At 34.1% G+C, this 21,598-nt stretch overlaps 1 long non-coding RNA gene across 2 annotated transcripts in view; it reads right to left on the reverse strand.

Annotated features, from left to right (window-relative positions):
• LOC120245569 overlaps positions 1–21,598 on the reverse strand; it is a 171,523-nt gene that overhangs the window by 22,963 nt on the left and 126,962 nt on the right. For both annotated transcript variants that reach the window (XR_005531825.1, XR_005531824.1), the window contains one exon: positions 3,433–3,497. This is a non-coding gene — a long non-coding RNA (uncharacterized LOC120245569). The remainder of the gene's footprint in view (positions 1–3,432; positions 3,498–21,598) is intronic.

Genomic DNA, 21,598 nt, shown 5'->3' on the forward strand with positions numbered 1-21,598 from the left:
CACACAAAGATAGAAAGCCAACAGTTTATTAAAGATGTTACTTCAAAAAATATATTTATAGATTTATTTTCCCTTCCTCTCCCCACATAAATAGTTCCTCAGCAATATTATGTAAAACAGCTGAAAACAGCTGATTTAATAAAAGAGTGAAGTAGAGATTCAGACAAAATGACCACAGATGGAACCCCTACAGTTTAACCAGTACAAAACTATAAAGTAGGTGGCCCTTGGTTCTGTGAGGACACTGGCCCATCTGCTCAGGACCTGATGAGGCAGAAGGGAGAAAAGAAAATTCCACCTTCCAAGCTTGTACCTCAAAAGCCATTGTCAGGGCTCTTTTCATCCAACCCCATTGTGCTGGAAGATCTTGGATCAGCAGAGAAGCTAGAGAGAGTGTCTCAAAGAGCTTCATCTAGAAATAACATAGGTACCTTTCCATCAGCGAGCATGTGTGTGGGAAGCTGGGGCAAGACCTGCTGAGCAAAACTACTACAAAGACAAGCATGGAGCCAAGCTGGGTTAGCTGGGGGAGGCCATCTCCATCACCTATGGAAACTGGACGTGGAATTGGAAAATAGGCAAAGTGAGTGAGAACAGGAGTGGTGGGCAAGCAGGCACATTTCTTTAGTGAGGGGATTCAGGCTACTCGCTGCTCAGTCTTTCTTGTGACCCCCTCCCCCCACCTTCCTGTAGCTCATCAACATGCAAGTAAGGAAAACCAGAAAGAGTCATACCAAATAACAAATGCTCACACACACACACACACACACACACACACACACACACACACACACAATGGAATAAATTCTGGGTGACCAAAGAGAATGAAATCTTGCCATTTGCAACAATGGATGGAACTAGAGTGTATTGTGCCAAGTGAAATAAGTCAGTCAGAGAAAGACAGATATCCTATGATTTCACTCAAATGTGGAATTTAAGAAACAAAACACACGAACATAGTATACGGGAAGGAAAAATAAGATAAATATAGAGAGGGGGGCAAACGGGAAGAGATTCTTAGAGAGTCTAACAGACTGAGGGTTGATGGAAGGGAGGTGGGTGGGGGATGAGAATGCGTGCTATGCATTAGGGAGGGCATTTGTTGGGATGAGCACTGCATACTACACGTAATTGATGAATCACTGGGTTTTACTCCTGAAACCAATATAATATGGTATGTTAACTAACTTGAATTTAAATAAATATATATATTTTAAAAAGTACCATCAACCCTTGTTGCACCCGCCTAGGGGTTGGGAAAGATTATGTCAATGCTTGTGCTGTGCAGGTTTTTAAAAAGTAGAGTTTAATTCCATTTTTAGGGGGTTTTGTCAATATATTTTAATTCACTATATCTGAATCATGATGTATTCAACCTGAGAAAAAGATGTTTAGATATATATGTGGCAAGTATAATCTTTGCTTTTCATGTTTCACAGAAAGTAGAATATACATACAAAGAAAAATGCATCCCAACATTAAAAGCTCATACATTTCAAAAATGTTTAAGCAGTCGAATTAAGACATGTTCTCTTTGGAGTTATTGTCCATGAGGAAAGTAATATTAAGATAATCATCTTATTGGTAAAACTCAAACTTACTTATTGGTAAAACTTAACTCTGTAAGTACTGAATGAAATTTTATTTTATAAGAAATTAGACATGATTTTGCTTGTATATTTGCACTGTTTTAGGGAATGAATTTCTACAAATGAAGGTGAATACTCTCAAAGATAGTTTTGATGAGTTTATAACTTAAAAACATAATCTTTGAGCAATGTCAAAAATAAATAGTCCATCTCCTAAACCATAAATAGTTATTTTTGCTTAGCTGGAATAAATTGCACTATGGACCTTCAAATCATATTTCAGAAAACATGGTACAGAAACAACCATATACCAATGTTTTCCCTTCACATAATTTTCCTTTTGTAAGCATTTGTTTAAGGGAAAAAAAAACATAGGCTGAAGTTAAATTTAATTATGTTCAAGTCAATTCAAATGCGTTATATTCTTCTAATAAGATTATTATTATTCTAAGAAATACAGGATGGGGATTTCTAATTGATAAATTTAATCTCTATCTTTAAAAAGAACGAAGGTAATACTATCATGTTGGCAAAATACAAATAATTCTTAATAAACATGGGTCAAGGTAAGGAAAGAAGTATGAAAATTAATTATTGTCTAATGCAAAAATATTATTGAAGTGTTTGAATTGCCATTCCAGTATGGTATCAATTCTAAAAGAACATAACACTTTTAAGGACATATCTTAATTGTATGCTATCAAGTGATAAATTTTCAGTCAAAACATCCCTGCATTTGTCTTATTTATATCTATTTCAACTCTGTCAATTCTAGCAAAACTAACGCCCAGAAAACAAATGCACAGAAATATATACTTCATAATATGTCAGCTTTTAATCACTTATTTCTTGATTTCAGAGGAGCAGGTTCTGAATTAACCAAGAGTAATAACACAGATCACAGATTTATTGAAAGAGAAAACAATATACTGTACATGTATTTTCAGGTTAAAGGTATATTCAGTATCAGCTTTGTTCAATGCTACTCTTCAAAATCAACCAGAAAAAAAAAAAAGGTACTAACATGAACAGAAGGAATGAATAAAAGGAAGTCGTTTTTATTTTTTGAGGTCTGGCTGCTTACAGACGAGCATTTTGCATCAAGCGTAATCATGTTAGATATAAAAACTGTGATTGACATAAAGCTGTAAGTTTCCCTGTTTGAGATGAGATGTGGGAGTGTATGTGCGTGTGCCTGTGTGTGCCTGTGCGTCTCAACAAATTACAAAATCACAGTCAGTGTGTTAAAGATGTAATTTTCAAACTGTATTGTTACAACACCTCATTAATGTAAGGAGAAAAGGAAGAAACATGGAAGAGAACAGAAAGGAAAGGAAATATCAGAATACATCTAAGAAAAGGTTAGTGTGTGTGTGTGTGTGTGTGTGTGTGTGTGAGAGAGAGAGAGAGAGAGAGACAGAGAGAGAGAGAAGGAGGGAGATGGGAGAACGGAGGAAAGGGGAGAGAGTGTTTAAAAAGAGTAATTACAAAAATTTATCACAGGTTGTTCTTTGGGTATTTTGTTTGCTTATGTAATATTCTTCTCCGGAGATGTTTCCCTTAAAAGAATGTAAATAAATATATGCCCATATTGATGAAGAGACCAACTTATTTGAAACAGTCAGATAAATTTGGTGAACTCTCAAAGGTCTTTAAACCATTTTTTCTAAGACTCTAATTCTACTTTTACATTGGAAGGGTAATATACATTCAGAAAATTAAATACTTAAAATTAGGTCCTGTTGGCAGAATATTCAAGCAAATTGTGCTTTTATTTTTAGTATGAATGATAAGAAAGAGCTGGAAAACACGTTAACATTTTAAAAGGTAAAATTTTACTCACATGTGGGAGTATGTTTGGATCCCAATGGTCTCATTTCAGCCAAATGTCACCACAGTTAAATCACCCTGGAATGACATTTGCAGTGAGGAGAAGAGAGCTTTGCTGTATTTTAAATGATTTAATTCCACAGGTGGATAGCTCTGGTTTTTGCCTTTTCTTCAGAACACATAACAATTTGGTGAAAATTATTCATCCCTGAATATAGGCTTTAACACTGTATCTGCCTTCCCACCCCCCCCAAGAAAATTTATAAATATATTCTTTTATTGTCTAGTTCAGAATGACCTATCTATTGAGAATCCTTACAAATAGTTTTAGCTCATCCCAATGGGAAACCATTAATGTGTTATATCTTTTAAATATTATATTTTTATAATATTTAAAATATTTTGTGATGTTTAAACGAACAAGGTAAATCCTGGAAAAATAGGTGGGTGATGCTCATTGTTATGAGTAATTAAGCAATTAAAAGCCAGACAACAAGAACAATACAAAGGAAAACATCATAATATGAAGGATATATAAAGCTAAAAAACAATTTGCTGAAAATCAAATCCTTATTAAACTGATACAGCTGATGTGGTTAAGAGCAGCCATGAAAACAATCAGAACTCTTCCAAACCAACCAAATGATGCCTAGTGAATTCAGAAGAAACCAAGGAGAGCAGCCATTCTGTTGAATCACACTTTTTGTGAGAGAGCTTTCTCCCTTAAGCATTAGACCTAAATGTTAGAGTAGTGAAAATTTTAAGAGCACTGCAGTCTGACAGACTTTTCAAATCCTGGCTCTTATACAAATGAGAATATAAATATATTAATTGTTGCTTTCATGAGAGTTAAACAATATACTTTAAGACCAGAAAAACTACTGACATAAAGTAAGACCTTGTCTGAGGCTCATATACATTCCTGTAATGTATCTCCGTTGTTGATATTTCTATTCCTTGCCATTTAACCCCCCCATGAAATCAAGATATTATATTATTAATAGTACACCTGATTGTTAGTGTTACTCCGTTCCCTTCATTAAACATTCCCAAGACATGATATTATTACCAGAATTAACCAGATACAATTAGAAATCTGTCCACTTCCTGTTAACTGTCATGCAACACATAAAAATATTTAGGGAATTTCAACATAGAAGTTGAATTGAATGCATTCATCAAAGAAACTGACGAGTGAAATTGTTTTCCTAAAGGTTTATCCCAAGATTGTAAATTTTGAGAAACATTCCTACCATTGATGCTGTTCTGGGAGTTTAAAAATATATGACTGATTTTTATGTGAAGTATGGGAAATATAAAAAATATGACTGGAAACCTGGACCAATAAATAAAAAGATTGTTTTCTTTGAAAGTTAAAGAGAAGTTTCTCTCTTCCAGTCTATGGAGATATTTAAACTCTATTTTCTTAATTCATTTATTTTTGCCTCCCAACATGTGGCTTCACAGTACGCTTGTTAGTGTTGAAAGATGTCTTTGCTAAACCTTTTCAGGGGTGTGAGGGGGAGAGTCTTTAATTAGGAACCAATATAAACAGACTGTCTGTCAATACTTGAGGTGCGCTATTCAGAATAGCTCATAATTAGGTCCTTAGAGAACATGAAGCATTATACCATTATTTTCCAGAAATGTTAACACTCACCTACTTTTTTCTGTACACTTTCAATATTTTTATTACTTTGTACAACATAGCACTGAACTTTTAACATTTTCACATCTATTCAAACCTTTGCCTTTTGTCTTTCCCCTCTTTATTCCAAGTGTCCCCGTGGTAACAAATTTATAATCCTCTCCAATTAGTAAATGAATAACTCTTGCCTAGTTTTCCGGATCAAAGAGAAAGCTGAAAAGCCTTAGCATAAAACACTCTCATACATTTTCCTCACAATTCTTGGTTGCACTTAATATGGTTTAAAGACACAAATCTTTATTAAAGTAACATGTGAACATATGTCCAAAATGAACCAATTCTCTTTTAAAGCAGTGTATATTAGGAATTTTAAAAGTTGAGCTATACAAAATGAAATTATCATTCAATCTGTGTATTTTAAATCCAATGGCTTTTTTTTTTTTTTTTAATTGTATGGGTGTCACTGCCAATATAATGCTTGAAAATGTTATTGCTTCTGGGAAGAACACTATAAATGCTGACAACTGAGGCCTGTAACTCCTTAAGCCATTACTTCAAGACAGCTGTTGCTAGTTCAGCAGAGCATTCAAAATATGTTTCTATCAGTGCAAGTCTACATTTGTTTATACTTTGTTTATTCTATATTTGTTCATAGGCTTGTGGACACTGGCTGGGATAACCCTTCTGTGACTAACACGTTTCTGTGTCAAGACTATAAAACCAAAAGCCATCAAGGGTCTGTCTGACACATACATGAGGAATAAGCCTTGTGCTTGTGCTCATCTCTTTCAGCCATATTACTTATTATTACCTCCAAATGTCTAGCATATTTACCATGAGAATTGTTTTGTTAGATGGAAAATAAAATCATCTTCAGAAAGCTTCTACTTAAATACACAACAGAAATTTGCTTCCCATTTTCTAATTAAGAAATGCAATGGAGCTTCTTCAGGTTTAACCGTTTTGAACTCTGTATAATATTGCTTCTAGGTAATAATTTTCATTTCTAGCTATTAATTTTCCCCTCTCCTTTTCTTTCTCCCTTCCCTTATCTCTTTGTAATTTAGGTAACAAACCTCTCAAACTGTTCCTACCTGTTATCTTCTTCCAACCTAATTATCTGAGTTGTGTATATGGTTGTGTCCAAGATAATCACTACATCTTTTGTCAATATCCACATCCCTGCATTGTTGATTTTCACCTCAGCACATCTCACTTCCTAATATTATTGATCATCGTTAGAATATCTCCTAAACTCTAGTTATGTATTCTCAAACTCTGTGTGGTAATCTTTTAGATATTATTTAACAGGATCTTATTCTCTGTCATATAGGAAAAATCTGAGAAATTTCCCTTGGCCGCTCTGCCAATTATTAGCCACCTTCTGCTAAGTTTACCTTTTCTTCTTTTTTAAAAATTTTTATTATTTAAAACAACTTTTAATGTTTATTTATTTTTGAGCACGAGAGAGAGACATAGTGTGATATGGTGAGGGAGAGAAAGAGAGGGAGACATAGACTTCGAACCAGGCTCTAGGCTCCAAGCTGTCTGCAGAGACGTGGGGTACGAACTTGCAAGCTGTGACATCATGACCTGAGCCAAAGTTGGACACTAAAGCTAACCGACTGAGCCACCCAGGCACACCTAAGTTTACCTTTTTAACAGCGCCTACATTTTCTCTCCTCTATTCACACTGCCACCTTCCTCAGTCAAATGGACTTTTTTCCCTCATATGTTGCTTTTCTATAGGCTTTTCTATATCATACTTCCCTTCAAGATGTATAGGCAAAAATCAGATATCTTTCTCCTCATTTGGATAACAGAGACACACTTATTCAACACTACCCTTGAAGTTGGGTAAGGGAAAGATTTGAGGCACATGATTACATGAGGAAGAAGTGAATTCCCAAAAGCCATCAGAATTGTGTTATTAAAGGTGAGGGGCTGGAAACAGATGCTTAGTTGACAATCACCAGTGGGTAATACTCCTGTCTTGGTCCCTGTCAGAGTTGGTAGACAATGAAATTTAACTAAATGAAATAAACTACAAACCAAAATAGTCAAATAAATTATCCTGACCTTTTAAACCTTAAGGGGAATGACAATAACCTCAGATCAAGTTAGAGATCTTCATTAATGACTCACAGGGAGAAAATATATGCAGTGTGATTGTTTTATGGGTCTGTGAACTCTTTGTGGGAGAAATTATACATCTTTAGATGTATATTTAAAATTTTGTATGTGTATTTATGAGACATTTAAGTCCATAAGGAAGATTTTACCTTTATTTTTTGAAACCGTTGCTTGGAGGAAATGCATTTGAGGATGTGTGACTTACTCATTTTTCCACTATTGCTCCCCCCTACATAGATGCTATTTGATCAAACTTGAACTTTTCCTCTCAGCTTTTTCTAAAAGAATCGCTCAGTACTATCATCTTGGTACATTCTGGTTATTACTGGTAATAACTGTGATAACTTAAATGTAATGCTGTTTTAATTTTAAGAGCAACTGACATCTTAACTGGTATTTCCTATCCCAGGACAGCAAAATATCATAGCAATTAATGTGAAATTATAGGTCTAGGAATTTTTCATGATTCATATAGAAAATCCATTCCTATTCCCTGCTGAATTAGAGAAGAGGAGAAATGGTATCTTTTACAATGACTGTTAGAATGAAATGACTTGGAATTTGTAAATCAATGTATTTGAATTTCGATTGTAATAGCCACATTTGTATTATAATTTAAGTTGTGTGAAGTGTTCAGAAGGGAATATTAGAAATTTTAAAAATTATTGCTAAAATAGTTTTAAAATTTATTTTGCTGATAGTAATATGGACTATTTCCCAAATATCTTTCAATTGTATTATGTAGGTGATAAGTAGCTGATATAGAAATCAAACTAAAAGGTTTCAAGCTGTTGTACAAATCTTACCTCCAAAATACATGAATATCAAATCCACTATCTAATCTTAGGATTTACCTGCATGTTTAAAATTCTATTTTCTTGCAATGCAATTCCTATTTTAACTTCTCTCACATACTTTTTTTTTAAAGTTTATTTTAAAGCTTATTTATTTATTTGGAAAGGGGGGAAGAGAGAGAGAGAGTGCATAAGCTGGGGAGGAGCAGAGAAAGAGGGAGAGAGAGAATCCCAAGCAGGCTCCGCATGTCAGACCAGAGCCTGATGCGGGGCTTGATTCCATGAATCATGAGATCATGACCTGAACCAAAATCAAGAGTCATATGCTTAAATGACTGAGCCGCCCAGGAACCCCTGGTGCAGCCCAGGCACCCCTATCATACAATTTTAACATGAAGTATTTTATGTTGAAAAACTATTTGCTTACACCATCACTTATTACCTATCTCTTGTAATGTGTCACTAAATTTTCTCAATCCTGTTTGGTCTTCGCTGATCAGTTTATTTTCCTCTAGTCCTGATTTCTTAGATAGTTGACAAAAATGATTAATCTCCTCTGCACTTACCCAGTAGACACACTAATTTCTTCATTCCTCAGTACTCAACCAAAATTTTAAATCTATGTTCTTTTCTTTATTTTCTAAAAGAACAATAGAATACAGTAACAGGTTTTGGTAGGATTCAAAAATCTCATCAATGTCTTCACTATTTTTTCCCTATTAATGCAGCATCCATAATATGCTTGATTCTTTTTTCCTTTCATAGTTTTTTGTTTAAAGCACTTAAGCCAACATGAAGAAAGAAGCAGTGAGAAGGAAAGGATGTTAGGCTTTACCCAAATGCTGGAGTCATACTAACCTGGAGACACATCTTTGTCTTGCTAACTACTGTATGTTTAAATGGGGAAAACCATTTTCATTTCAACACTTCAGTGTTCTCCCTAATATGAAGAAAATATCTGACTTGAAGTATTGTTGTGAGGATTAGAGGTAATTTATTTTAATATACTTAGCAAAATGTCTGGCTAAAAGAAAGTGCTCAATAAATGCTTACTTTTTATATATTTGTTTATTTTCTTAAGAAGCTCTTCTGCGCTGGAAATCACTCACAGTTTTATTGCCATTTTGAAGCAAATTTAATAATATATGCATATGATAAAAGATTCTACTTTAACAGCTGTCTTCATTTTAAGCACAACTAATTGCCAAGGATCATGAATAATATTGCTAGTCAGAAAGCAGTATGTTGATGCTGTTATATGTGTGCCATAGTGCTAGAATGACATTTATGTATTCAGTGTTGGGAAGACAGCTGTGGAGAATGCAAAAGAACCCTCTTGAAGTTAGTGTTTCCGTTTAAGGCAAGTTAATTATTCTCAGGGCTTAAGTATCTTTAAAATATACTTTTTAAAGAAACACTTATTTGGAATGCAAGATCAAATGTACCTTATGTTCTTATACTTGTTTTTTTTATTTTTAAAGAAATCATTAATATATTTTATTATATCTATAAGAAAAAAACTGAGGACATTTGATCGGATAAACTTTAAAATAATGAGTTTCAAAAATATAAAAAAGACCACCATAATAAACAATAGTAAATGTGATTCAATTCCAAAATTTATCTAGCTTGACTGGAAAAAAATATACATATACTATTTAATGTTTATTCATTATTTTGAGAGAGAAAGTACATGTACAAACAGAAGAGGGGGGAAAAGAGAGAATCACAAGGAGGCTCCACACTGAGGGTGGAGCCCAAAGCAGGACTGGATTTCAGGAACTACAAAATCATGAACTGAGAGGAAATCAAAAGTTGGATGCTCAACCAACTGAGCCACCCACATGCTCCTGGAAAAATATACTTTCTTTCTTATCTTCTTCAGTGCAAAAATAACTTTCATTTTTTTTTTAACTTTATTATTTTGAGGGAGAAAGAGCATAGAAAGGGAGGGGCAGAGAGAGGGCCAGAGGGAGAGGAGCAAAGAGAATCCAAAGCAGGCTCCAATGCTATAAGCTCAGAGCCCCACACAGGATTGATCTCACAAACCATGAGATCATGACCTGAGCTGATATCAAGAGTCAGATGCTTAACCAACTGAGCCACCCCAATTATTAAGACATTTAATTTGACAACTCATCCCTTGGTCTTTGAATTCTAGAAATCATCCAAACTAAAATTAAAGAATTGCATTCCTAGAATCTTTAAACAAAACTACTGGAACAATATTCCTTTTGAAATATAGACTAATCATTTTGATTCACCATTCAGAAGAAGGTCATGCTTCATCATAATAGTTTGATATACCATAATAGTTTGATATAAAGTGACATACATTTTGAATAGTGATTATGTTTAAGTCAATATGTTTACTACAACAGACATATATTATTTAAGGTAACATTTAGAATTATGTAAAAATGTGAATAACTGTATCTCCTGAAAGTTGTTTAGAAGGACTCTCCTATTTTGGTATTTAGCATTTTTAAAGACATTGAAATTACAGAATCTCTTGTAATTCATTATGAGGCTATATATTTGGAGAAAGGGAGAGGAGAGATCTAATTAAGAGTCTAGCACATCAGGGATCACATGACTTCTTTACTTGATAAAAGTTTAGTATTTAGATTTTTTTAGTGTTTTCATAAGTGTTCTTAAACTTTTTATTCCTAAGTGCATATTCAGTTCTTCAGACTAAATTACATGGACCTTTACTTTTATCTTTATACGATTTCTAATTATAGCGATCAAATGTTGATATGTTTGGGCATTCAATAACTTCTGTGTTTTCTCTGATTGACCCTGTAAGCGACATTTTTTGTTACTTCACTTTCTTGTTTTACTTTATGAATCATCATTGTTATTTATATAACATAAAGTGAACTAATTTTAATTATAGAGTCCTATGAGTTTTGACAAATGCATTTGATAAATACCATTTAACCATCAGAATATACAGACAAAGAATATTTTCATCACTACAAAAAGTTTCTTTTGCAGTCAATCTCCCACATCCTCAGCCCTAGGCAACCACAAATCTATTCTGTCACTGCAGAATAATTTTGACAATTCTAAAACTTCATATAAATAGAATAAAACAACATGTGTTACTTTATATAAGGATCCTTCGCCTCAGCACAATGTTGTGGAGATTCATTCATGTCGTTGAATGTATGCAATTTGTTTTCTTTTATTGTTTAGTAGTACTTCATATTATAAATATGTGGAGATTTATTTCTTCCTTAATTGATGCTATTGATTTTACTCTCTCCAGTTTGCAGCTAATATTATTTATAAACATCCACATTCAGGATGTAGAGGATCTATTTTGGTATTTTCTTATGTCTGCTCTGTTTTTAAGGATTCTTAATATACTCCAGGTTCAAGTACTTTTAGGAACACCTTTAGAAGAACAGATTCTAATTTTGAAAAAGTACATGTACCATTTGAATAATTTATCAGACTGTCAGAAAACAGTGAAAATAGATATATCTTTAAAAAGTTTGGTTCTAGAATATATAGAGAATCCTTATAATCTAATTTTAAAAAGCCAATAAACCAGCGCATAATGTACCTTTACATTTTCTTAACTTTCCTTCAAAGAACAGATCTTTCTTTTGTGTGTATGTGATTTTTCATGATCTTTGCTTATATTAAAGTACTTAAGATTTCTTCCTATGTAGTATTCTAGAAGGTATATAATTTTAGTATATACATTTAGATCTATGACAATTTAAAAATAATTTTTGTGTATTGTGAAATAAGATATGACATTCATTTTTTTCCCATATGGGTGTTAATTTGTTCTATTTTTTTTAATTTTCTTTTTTTAATGTTTTATTTATTTCTGAGAGAGAGCATGAACAGAGGAGGGTCAGGCAGAGAGGGAGATACAGAATCTGAAACAGACTCCAGGCTCTGAGCTGGCTGTCAACACAGAGCCCGGCGTGGGGCTCGAACCCACGAACTGTGAGATCATGACCTGAACTGAAGTTGGACATTACCTTGGTGTATCTATAAATTATCAACCATTCATTTATACATTGTAGGTCTATTTCTGGATACTATCTTCTATTAAACTGCATCTATGTTTATGCCAAAAACATGGCACCTTGAGTACTACAACTTCATTGAAAGTGTTGAAATTAAGTAATGTAATTCATCCAACATTTCCTTTTCCTTTTTTTTTTTTTTTTTTTTTTTTTTTTTTTTTTTTTTTTTTTTTTTTTTTTTTTTTTATTTCTAGGAGAGAGAAACAGCGTGAGCAGGGGAGGGTCAGAGAGAGGGAGTCACAGACTGAAACAGGCTCCAGGCCCTGAGCTGGCAGTCAGCACAGAGCCCGACGAGGGGCTCAAACCCACAAACCGCTAGATCATGACCTAAGCGAAAGTCGGAAAGTCGGATGCTTAACCGACTAAGCCACCCAGGCGCCCCTTCCTTTTCCTTTTCTTAAAAAAAGTTCTTTTGTTTTCTTTTTGCTATTCTACTTGTTTCTAGAACTTTAGACATAAATTATCAGGTTGTCAGTCTCAAAAAGAAAATTCCCTGCTTTTAGATGGATGGTATTGACATATTAAAAATATTTTATCTTGGAGAATGACTTCTAGAATGATGTCATGATAAACCACATGGAATATCTCTCTAAGAAAACAACCATTATACATGTGAATAAAAAAAATCTAATTAAAATCTCTGAGAATTTTTTTATTGTGATGCAACAAATGAAGAAATATTTATTCTAGAAAATCTATTACATGTGGATAAGAAGAGCCAGAGTCCGTATCCTCTGAGACAAGATCTGTTCTTTTCCTACATAGCTCAGCATGATAAACCTCTACTTTGGATCAATTTAGGCAAGAACAAAGAATTGTTAACAAAGTATGCTTAAAGTATCTTTCAACAAAAAATTTATGACAAATGCAGCAAAAGTGGAAAGTGTAAGCCATACACTAGAAAAAAACAGGCAGCAATAATTGCCATTCAGAGAACCTATGGAGATAAACGACTACCTTAAAGAAGGCATGATAATTAAGTTAAAAGAGCTAAAAGGAGTCATACTTAAGAAGTAAAGAATGGTACAATGACAATGTGCAACCAACTAAAGTATATTAATAAAGACATAAAGATTATAAAAGAAGAGCTGTCATGAAATTTTGGAGTGGAAAAATATAAAAAGCACAATTTAAAAACTACTAGAGGTGCTAAAGAGTAAAATTCAGCTAGTGGAAGGATCACCAAACTTGAAGACAGATCAACAGAAATCATGCATCTCAGAATCATACATGTTTTAATTTTTTTAATGTTTATATATTTTTGAGAGAGACAGAGTATGAATGGGGGAGGGGCAGAGAGAGACAGAGACACAGAATTTGAAGTAGGCTCCAGGCTTTGAGCTGTCTGTACAGAGCCCAATGGGGGGCTCGAAATCATGAACTACAAGATCACGAACTGAGCTGAAGTCAGATGCTAAACCGACTGAGAGCCACCCCATGCATCTCAGAATCAAATAGAAAAATAAATGAAACTGAACAGAACATTTGAGAGATGTGCTATTTCATAAGCACAGTAACGTAAGTTTAACTAGAGTTCCAGGAAAAAAGAAGGGAGTGTAAGGAACCAAAAAATATTCAAAGACATAATGGCTGAAAACTTTATAAATCTGAATAAAAACATTAAATCAAATACTGAAGTAGCTTGGGGAACCTAGGAGGATCAGCTGGTTGAGAGGCCGACTTCAGCTCAGGTCATGATCTCATGACTGCCATAGGGCTCTGGGCTGACAGCAGGGAGCCTGGAGTCTGCTTTACATTCTGTGCCTCAGACTCTCTCTGCCACTCCCCCACTATGCTCTGTTTCTCTCTCAAAAATAAATATACATTAAAAAATTGTTTTAAAAATACTAAGTAGCTCAACGATCTCTAAGAAGGCACACAGATCCATATTTAGATTTATCTATCATAGGTGAAAAATTGTTTAAAGAGAAAGGCAAAATCATAAAAGTATCAAGTAAAAAGAGGTCAGAGTGGCTCAGTCTGTTGTGCATCAGATTCTTGGTTTTGGCTCAGGTCATGATCTCACAGTTTCTGAATTCAAGCCCCACATGGGGACTCTGTGCTAATGGCATAGAGCCTGCTTGGGATTCTCTCTCTCCCTCTCTCTCTCTCCCTCTCTCTCTCCCCCTCCCCCCTCCCCTGTTCACTTGTTCTCTCTCTCTCAAAATAAATAAATAAACTTTTAAAAAATCATAAAATAAAAATTACTGATCACATACAAGGAAACTCAATAAAGTTAACAATTGACATCTCATCAGAAATAATGGAGGCTAGGGGCACATGAGTGGTTTAGTCAGTTAAGCATCCAACTCTTGACTTCAGCTCAGGTAATGATCTCAGGGTTCCTGCAATCAAGCCCTGCCTAGGGTTCTGCGCTGACAGCACAGAGCCTGATTGGGATTCTCTCTCTCTCCCTCTCTCTCTGCCCTTCCCCTGATCGTACTCTCTTTCAAAAGAAAGAAGGAAGGAAGGAAGGAAGGATAGAAGGAAAAAAAGAAAAAGGAAGGAAGGAAGGAAGGAAGGAAGGAAGGAAGGAAGGAAGGAAGGAAGGAGACTAGAAGGTTGTGAGTTGACACATACAAAGTATAAAAACCAAATTGTCAACCAAAAATCTTATATCCAGGAAAACCATATTTCAAAAACGAAGGTAAAATAAAGACACCCTCAGAATTTTTTGCCAGCTCATATGACTTAGAAAAAAATACCATACAACATTCTTTTGGACAAATAAAGTGACCTAAAACTATGGAGTAATCAAATATGAAAAAACAACAACAGAACAGTGGTAAAGGCAATTGGGTAATCTGAGAAGAAAGGATAAACGTCTCCTTTCTTTCTTTAACTGATTCAAAAATTTATAAATTAGTATGTATATACTTATATTGTTATATATTGTTGGGTCTATAATATACAGACATGTAATATATTTGGCAATAACAAATTGTTGTTAAACAATAACAAAGCTATGGATAATTGTTACTGTTAAATAACAAAGCACAGATACCATAGATTTGAAAACTACTGGAGGAAGAAAAGACAACAGATGGTTACTGAATTATACAGGAAGCAATTTAGAGAAACAGAAAAGAGTAAGTATGAAAATTAATATAACAAAGCCTCTTTTCTAATGTGTCTTGAATGACAAAATTATATAAATTAACAATTATGACTATGGTTTTGAGTTTGCAGAAAATTTAGAAGATGCATAATAATATTAGCACAACAAAAGGGAAAGAGGAGATAGAGCTATATAGGAATAACATTTGTACATTATATTGGTTGTTAGTATAAATCTGAAACATAATCTGATATATTACGAAGTATATTTTAAACCAAAAATCAACAAACCACTAAGAAAAAGATTCAAACAAATAGAGTATAAACATAATTCAAGGGATTAAATTATTACACTAGAGATTATTCCTTTAAGGAAACATAGAAGAGAGGAAGAGGAAGGAATAAAATAGACATGACACACAGAAAAAAACAGAGATCAAAATGGGAGAAGCGAATTCACCTATAACAATACTTTACATTTCCACCAATACTATATGAGAGTTTCATTTTCTCCACAACCTTACTAACACTTCACAAATAATAATATAATAACCATCCTCACAAGTATAAGATGCTATCTCATTGTGATTTTAATTTGTATTTCCTTAATGATTAGTTATGTTAAGCATACCTTTGGGACATTTGTATGTCTTCTTGCTAGAAATGTCTATTCAAGTCTTTTACCCATTTTTTAAAATGTTTTATTTATTTTTGAGACAGAGATAGAGACAGTGTGATCAGGGGAGGGTCAGAGAGAGAGGGAGATACGGAATCTGAAGACAGGCTCCAGACTCTGAGCTAACTGTCAGCACAGACCCTGATGTGGGGCTCAAACCCATGAACGGTGAGATCATGACCCTGAGCTGAAGTTGGACGCTTAACCAACTGAGCCACCCAGGTGCCCTTTACCCATTTTTAATTGGACTATTAATACTACTACTACTACTATTATTATTATATTATTGCATGTAAGAGTCCCTTATATATTTGGATATTAACCCCTTACCAGATATACAGTTTGCAAATATTCTCTCTTACTCTGTCAGTTACATTTCATTATGTTGATTGTTTCCTTTGCTATGCAGAATCCATTTATTTTGATGTAGTCCCACTTTTCTAACTTTTGTTGTTCTTGCCTGTGCTTTTGGTGCTATACAAAAAAGCCATTGTTATGATTAGTGTCATAAAGCTTTATTCCTGTGGATTTTTTTTATGATAACGAGTTTCAGTTTTTGTTTTTAAGCCTTTAATCCATTCTGAATTGACTTTTGTTTATGATGTACAATAAGCATCCAATTTCATTATTTTGCATGTGGATATCCAGTTTTTCTAATACCATTTGTTGAAGACTATCTCTGTATTGTATTCTGGCATCCTTGTCAAAGATCAGTTAGCTGTATATGCATGCTTTTATTTGGGGGCTCTCGGTTGTGTTCTATTGGTCTATATACCTGTGTTTATGATGATCAATCCATACTGTTTTGATTCCTGTAGTCTCAAAATGTATTTTGAAATGAGGTTATATGATTCCTCTAATTTTTTTCTCAAGACTGTTTTGGCTATACAGGGTTCTTTGTGATTCCATATGAATTTTAGGGTTGTTTTTATCTGTTCTGTAAAAAATGCCACTGTGAATTTGACAGGGATTACACTGAATTTGTAGAAAGTTTTATGTAGTATGTAACAATACTGAGTCTTTCAATCCATGAAACATGTAATAACTTTCCAAGTAATTGGGTTTTCTTTAATTTCTTTCATCAATGTTTTGTGGTTTTCATTGTATGTCTTTCACTTCCTTCGTTAAATTTACTCCTAAACATTTTATTCTGATGTTACTGTAAATAGAATTGTCTCTTAATTTCTATTGTCATTATGTATAAACACAATTGGTCTTTTTTAAGTTTACTTATTTATTTTGAGATAGAGAAAGAGAGAGAATGAGAGAGCGGAGCCTGATGCGAGGCTCAATCTTACAAATCAAGACCTGAGCCAAGATCAAGAGTCACACACTTAACTGACTGAGCCACACAGGCACCCCCACAATTGACTTTATATGTTGACTTTGTATCCTTTAACCTTATTGAATTTGTTATTGCTAATAAAGAAATAAAAGGCATCCAAATAAGAAAGAGGAAAAAAAATACTCCCTGTTTGCAGATGATATGATCCTATACTGGAAAACTCTAAAGACTAGACAGATTAGATTTAACATTAAGGCTGATTTGTACCATTATTGAAATATTAGCTTTCTCAGGTTTCTACTGAAATTTTTAGTTGTCATCAAAACCTCTCCACCCTGGCTGATCAGAACTTGATTATTCCTGTTCTGTATGGTATCTTGGAATTGATTCTTCAGATGACAGCTCCTTAGTTATCTTTGCTGAGTAGCTGTTTCTGGTGACCTCCAAGAATCTTGCCTTATACGTGTACGGTTAGTATACAGCCAAAGACTCAAGTGATTCCCTACAAAGATCTTTCAAGCCTTTTCTCTGAATAGTCCCCTTCTTCCAGTATTCTGTCTGCTGATTCCAGGCACCTTAGTATCCTTGCATTTTGACTTCTGTATCTAGTCAGCAATACTTCCCTGTTCCGTTCAATTCCCCACCTGTGCACTACGATTTGAAGAAAGCTTCCAGCAAGAAAGACGGGTTGTTTGTAGAATTCACTTTGCTTGATTATTTCTCTCACTGATCTCAGAATATAAATGCCCTTTCCCCAATGTGTGAAAATAGTTATTTCATAGATTTCATCTAGTTTTTGCTACTGTTGTTGTATTGTATTGATACTTATACCTTTGTCCAGACAAAACTCTCATCATGTGTACATAGAATTAGAAAAGGACATACTCTCTGAGTTTTAATTCCAAATAGCCTTGACGAAAAAATAGCAACAAACATCAAAGTTATTAGAGAGAAAATTGTTGCCATAATCTATCCCTGAAGTTAAGTTTGGTTGAGGCTTACATAACTCCAGACATATAGTTGTCATACAACTTAATCCCTAAAAATACCCAGAGTTATTATCATACTTTTGAACATGATAAACTGCAGTCTCTTGGATAGCAATACCATTTTAGGATTAGGGAAAATGCTCATGTCTTAGGAGCAAGGACAAGTTGAATAAAGCATTCATAATCATAAAGGAGTCATAAATGTTTCTTCTTTCTACAGTCATAAAACATATATGCTATGTGTGCTCTCGTACATTTGTATATGCACAATCTTCTCACTCATTAACACTCTATGCCCAAAAAAGTTAATAAATAATGAAAGTTCTTCTCAGTCCTCAACCTAACTACCATCATTTTCCTGTTTGCTCAGTAAAGTTAGTCGACTCTGGTTATGACTCTGTCAACACATTTTACTGTCAATCTGGAACATTTCTCTAATGACACAGATTTTCAAATAAAGCCATCTGCAGTTCTTTCTACCAGGCTGCATACTTGACAAGAATTATTTTGGTATTAAATTTAAATACTAGCAGGGCTTACCATGTGTAGTCTATGAAATTTAAACTAATTTTAAAAATTTAACATATGAACTGTAATATATGAATTAATAAGAAATCAGTTCTAAAATAATTCTTAGTTCCAAAATAACTGCATTTTAAAAGTTCAGACTAAAGTGTAATTTAAACTCTGATATATAATCCAAATCTTATTTTGTGCATTTGCATATGTCCAAAGTGAAACAGAATTTCGGTTATACTTTCAAGGCTATTATGACTAACCTTAGTTTATCATCTGTTATAGTAATTCAAATATTAACCCTTTTGAGATGAATTTTTATTGAAGGTAAAATATTAAAAATAATAACTATATATATATATATGCACGTATATACATACCCATATACACACACATATAAAACAAGGATTGTAATATAATCACTAGCGTCTTAAAAGTCACTTGGTCCAAAATTCAGAATCCCTCTCCAGGAATCTGATAGCCACCCCTGCTAGATTTCCAGGCACTCCTTAGAATGTAATGGGGAATGGGAAAGTCTAAATTTGTGATCATGGTAAGTGGGGGAGTTGATTCTCTACCTCAAACCTTTATCAGGTTTCCTCGCTTTAAGAAGTCAGCTCTAGCTGGTTTCCATGGAGCTTTGCAAAAGGCCAACTTCCAGGTTATTGGCCTTGAAAAATGAATCCATTCCCTCACAATACTGGTTTTAAAATCTTCTATAGTACCAACTATTTGCAGCTTTTTACATTTGCAATTTGTTTAATTATTTTATGCATCAGTAGAGGAGTCTGTAGCATGAAACTAATAATATTTCCATCTTTATCTTTACTGTAGCATAAACAGTTTTAAGATTTCTATACTGTGTGCACAAGGTATAATGTAAGCAGTCATTTTAATATTTAAAAATTTATCAAGTTATTTCTGTAATATTAAATGTTCAGCTTTTCTGATTTTTAATATTACAGAAAACACTGTAATAAAATATACCATTTGATTTACTGAATCAACCCTTTAAATAAAATATAAGGTAGTCACAAAGGGAGTAAAAGAAAAAAATGAAATTAAACAAATCTAAGCTTAAATTCTGACTCAGTTCTTGACTAACTGTATGACTTTGGAAACTTTTCCCTACTTAAAAATATCACTTAAGGTCAAAATGTGAAGACCTCTCCAGCATGGTAGGTGTTATATTTAAAATATCAAATCATATTTGATGCCTAATGAATGTGGTAAATGAGTCATATGTATTACAATATCATAGGTTAAAATCCTAGAAGAAATTCTATTCAATTTTAAATAAATTATTTACATTTTTAGAGTATTTTTACAAATTACAAAGAAGTTATAAAATTTTCTATTGGGTACTTATTACAATGTTCAAATTGTTTTTTAATTTTGTTTGCATTTGATTATCACTATTAATTTCTAATTGTCAGAAAATTATCTGTTTAACTTTAATTTCCTGGATAAATTTCTCTAAAGAAAGAAAACAGAAACATAATCATAATAGGAGTCTAAATGAAATAAATTGAAAATTATTTTTTCCAGAATTTAAAAGATTCATAAATCTGTCTACTGAAATAATTTGTGTGTGTGCGCAGCCAGTCCCACAGTGATGAGATGCATACATTTGTGAGAAACTGACTTGACTGAAGCCATTTCATTTTTTTAAATTTTATTTTACATGTTTAAATGTTTCATTTATTTCTGAGAGAGAGAGACAGCGTAAGCAGGGGAGGGTCAGAGAGAGAGGAAATACAGAATCTGAACCAGGCTCCAGGCTCCGAGCTAGCTGTCATCACAGAGCCCGAAGACACAGGACTCAAACCCACCAACCATGAGATCATGACCTGAGCCAAAGTCAGACGCTTAACCGACTGAGCCACCCAGGCGCCCCTGACTGCAGCCATTTTAAAATCAAGCTGAAGAGATCACTGGAGAGCTACTGCCTTAACCAGTCTCAGCTTGAAGAGGGCCCAAAATTTCAGAATGGGCAATATGGCAATTGTGCTCAGTGACTGTTTGAGAAGTCGGCAGGGGAAAGGATATCCTGGAGCTTAATGGCTGTGGACTTTTTAAAGACAGAATCAGTAGTCAGTCACAGATGATCCAGGTTGGCTTAGCTTGTTAACACCTTCTCTTCAACTCATGTAATTTCACCCTTTTTCAACAAAACAAAACAAAACAAAACAAAACAAAACAAAAACCCTGCTCTCCTCCTACAAGCAGGATACTACTTGGGTTTCTACTAGAATCATTGGTTCCCAATTTTAATTCTTCAGTCCCAAATAAGCATTATTATAGCTGTTTATTTTCAGGTTATAATCTCTATCTATAAAATACACCATTCCACACAAAATTGTGCAATAAAAATCATAAGACCTATGAGAAAAAATGGTTTTAAGGACACAGGACAGAAAAAATAAAAATAAAAAGAACCACAAATAAAAAAGAAAAGAAAAAAGACAGGACCAAAAGCCTTCATCAATGACATATAAAAATAAATATTGCAACTTAATAAAGACTCAGTGTTGTACATATTAAGTGGTTAAGAAATACATAATACAGGGGTGCCTGGGTGGCTCAGTCAGTTAAGCGTCTGACTTCAGCTCAGGTCATGATCTCATGGTTCATGGTTCAAGCCCCACGTTGGGCTCGGTGCTGACAGCTAGCTCAGAGCCTGGAGCCTGTTTCAGATTCTTTTTTTTATTTTTTAAATTTATTTATTTCTAGGGGGAGAGAGAGAGAGAGAGAGAGAGAGAGAGAGAGAGAAAGCGAGCGAGCAGGGTAGGGTGAGAGAGAGAGGGATATGCAGACTCTGAAACAGGCCCCAGGCTCCGAGCTGGCAGTCAGCACAGAGACTGACACGGGGCTCGAACCCACGAACCGCGAGATCATGACCTAAGCGAAAGTCGGACGCTTAACTGACTAAGCCACCCAGGCGCCCCCCTGTTTCAGATTCTGTGTCTCCCTCTCTCTCTGACCCTCCCCTGCTCACGCTGTCTCTCTCTCTCTGAAATAAAAAAAAA

The sequence above is a fragment of the Hyaena hyaena genome, unplaced genomic scaffold (assembly GCF_003009895.1).
Source record: "Hyaena hyaena isolate Hyena2069 unplaced genomic scaffold, ASM300989v1 scaffold_423, whole genome shotgun sequence".
Classification (NCBI taxonomy): Eukaryota; Metazoa; Chordata; class Mammalia; order Carnivora; family Hyaenidae; genus Hyaena; species Hyaena hyaena.